The sequence below is a fragment of the Marmota marmota genome, unplaced genomic scaffold (assembly GCF_001458135.2).
Source record: "Marmota marmota marmota unplaced genomic scaffold, marMar, whole genome shotgun sequence".
Lineage (NCBI taxonomy): Eukaryota > Metazoa > Chordata > Mammalia > Rodentia > Sciuridae > Marmota > Marmota marmota.
The window spans coordinates 9,811,116-9,814,103 of NW_026000130.1; the positions used below are offsets into that span (position 1 = coordinate 9,811,116).

The 2,988-nt window shown below is 49.1% G+C and overlaps 1 protein-coding gene across 5 annotated transcripts in view; it reads left to right on the forward strand.

The window, feature by feature from the left end:
• The window catches only part of Tango2 (transport and golgi organization 2 homolog), a 37,703-nt gene continuing 34,715 nt past the window's right edge, over positions 1 to 2,988 (forward strand). For 2 of the 5 annotated variants that reach the window (XM_015500438.2, XM_048785167.1), the window contains exon 1: positions 1 to 16. The gene's annotated coding sequence lies outside the window, so the exon portion shown is untranslated. Of the gene's footprint in view, positions 17 to 60; positions 508 to 571; positions 995 to 2,988 lie in introns of those variants that run through there. The other 3 variants (XM_015500437.2, XM_048785165.1, XM_048785164.1) reach the window with 3 other exon arrangements.

Here is a 2,988-nt window from a genome sequence, read left to right on the forward strand (position 1 = left end):
GGCGGCGGCGGAGGCGGTGAGTGCGCGGCAGGCGACTTGGCCTGGACAACACTGCTCCCTGCGGGGTCTGCCGGGGATCGGGGACTCAGGGTTCTTGGGGCTACGGTGGGACCGAGCTGCACCAGGGCGAGGCAGGCTGCACCAGGGCTAGGCGGGCTGCACTTCTTCGCCGTGCCTCAGTTTCCCTTTTCCAAGGCGTAGTGCGGAAATCTGGCGGCCTGGCTCAGGGATTCTGTTGGGTCCAGGGAGATCAGACCACCCTGGCCAACGAAAGCATCCCATGCAGTACTGGAAGGCGTTTGCAGCGTGCAGGTTGAGACCACTGGCACACAGGAGCAAACTCGCTGAGGGAATGCTGAGATTGGTGGGGTATGGAGCTTCGTGGTCGCGGCAGAGTGGTAGGCTGCGGCCTCAGCCAGCGTCAGGGACTACTCTGAAGCCGAGTCACGCTGGCCCATCCCCCATGCTATCGCGCCACAGCAGGATGACAGCTGTTGCCCCTTTAGAGTAAGTAGCAAGTGCTGGGTCATCCCAGTGCCTGGATGCGGCCTTTTCCCGGGGGTGTCTTGAATAGTTAAACCCCCACCTCAACCCTACCTGGAAGTCAGGGGTGTGGACTGGGCAGGACTTCACCCAGACCAGGCCTGGTCCCACTGCTGGACTAGGCCTGTATTCTCTTGGGCAATGGACACAGAGGACCAGCACCTCTCCCATACTCCTTGGCTTCCTTCTGGGTCACAGCTTTGGAGTGAACTTTCTACCCTTGGATAAGTCCCTGAGCCTCTGGAGCCTCTTTATCCAATGGAACAGCCCATGCTTAGCATGGGCCAGGTCTTTCATACCTCTCTGGACCCGCTGACTGCTATTTTGCTACCACTCTGGACTCAGCCATCTTCCATGAGACAGATGTGATGGCAGCAATAAGAGGCAGCTGCGTGGTGCTTAGGAATGTATCCTCACACTTGCTCAATTACCCTCTGGGTAACTTTTTCGGGTAAGTATTTATTAGTTCAACCCTTTTTATAGTGAAGAAAATTCAGGCTAAGGGGACAGGTGGAGTTTCCAAGGTCGTTTAGAGCTAGGACTGGCTCCCAGTGCTTCTATTCTTCCTGGCCCCCCCCTCCCAGGAGCACTTCTGAATCAGGTGATCTGTCTGGTGGGGTGGTAGTAACTGGGGAGAGTGACTGGGATGGGCACAGCAGAACCTCTGCCTCCTCTGGGATCCCCAGGATCCCAGCACCCTGGTGGGGCTGGGTGACATATCCTGGTATTCTCACCTCCTTGGGCCCCTATAGCAAGGGTTCTCAGTTCCACGTTTTCATGTTACTTGCATGTCCTTGGACTGCAGGCCTCTCAGTCTGAGCATCTGCTTGCTCTGATGATTGATGACAATAGCGTTTTCCTAAATGAAGATGATTGGCTACCACAGCTCTGCCTGGGCTGCCCTGCCCCTATGCTTCATTGATGTCTTTACTTGTACATTGTTATTCCAATCGTGTTTCATGATGAATATAATCACTTGCAATGTTGTGGGGTCTGGGTCTGTCCCTACCTTCTATGACAGATGGTGGTTCCTATGACTACCTTCTGTGTCAGATGGTGATCTCTGCTGTCATCCTGATGTCTGCCCACGGGTGCTACTTTTGAGAATGTCTGTGGAGAGAGTGGGTCTGTAGAGAAATGATGTAAGACAGGGAGGTCTGGAGGATTTCTAGAAGTGGGACCATGCTTGTCATTGACACTCTAGGTGGGTGAGAACTGGGGTCCATCCTTTGGTAGTGTATCAATCAGCACATCATAGCAACATGGGTGAGTCTGGCATTTGTTAGTCCTTACCAGGGGTTTGGTGATGGGCTCTGTGAAAAAAAGGTCATTCCGAACCAACTGAGCTGTTCTTTGAGGTTATTGGTGCAGATTCTCCCCTCCCCTTCATCTCTATTTCCTTTTTAAGACTGCAAAAATAATATATGCTCACTTAAAAAATGAAAAAGGCTGACCTCCATCTCCTGGATGGCTGGTGTACCTGCTGACATTTGAAAGTGCATTGACAAGTATCATATTAACCATTTTTTATTTTTATTTTTTGTGGTACTGGGGATTGAAGTCAGGAGCACTGTACCTCTAAACTACATTCTTAGCACCACTTACTCACTCCCCTTTTTAAAATTTATTTTTTTGTAGTTGTATATGTGCAGAATGCCTTTATTTTGTTTGTTTTTTATGTGGTGCTAAGGATCAAACCCAGTGCCTCAAACATGCTAGGCAAGTGCTCTGCCACTGAGCTACAGCCCCCAGCCCTGTCCCCCCTTTTTATTTTTTTTAAACATATTTATTTTTAAAAGTTTTTTTACGGGCTGGGGATGTGGCTCAAGCAGTAGCGCGCTCACCTGGCATGCGTGCGGCCCGGGTTCGATCCTCAGCACCACATACAAACAAAGATGATGTGTCCGCCGAGAACTAAAAAAATAAATAAATATTAAAAAAAAATAAAATATTTAAAAAAAAAGTTTTTTTAGGTGGATACAATATCTTTATTTTTATGTGGTGTTGAGGATCGAACCCAGTGCCTTGCGCATGCCAGGCAGGCACGTTACCACTTGAGCCACATCCCCAGCCCCTGTCCCCCCTTTTTAGAGACAGAGTCTCACTAAGTTGCTTGGACTAGACTTGAACTTACAGTCTTGCCTCCCAAGGAGCTAGGATTATAGCACATGCCACCGTGCTCAGCTTTGTGCATTTTTGCATACTGGGGATGGATGTTCTCTGCCACTGAGCTACATCATAGCCCTTTTTATTTTTTATTTTGGAAGGGTCTTGCTAAGCTGCTGAGGATGACCTTGAACTTGGAATCCTGGCCTCGAATTGCTGGGATTACAGACTACAGGGCCTGGACATGCTTGCTTTTAAGTGCTAGCTTTTGTCCTTTTTGAGCAGTTAAGAATGTCCTCTTTTCTTTTTTCTTCTTCTTCTTTTTTTTTTTTTTTTTTA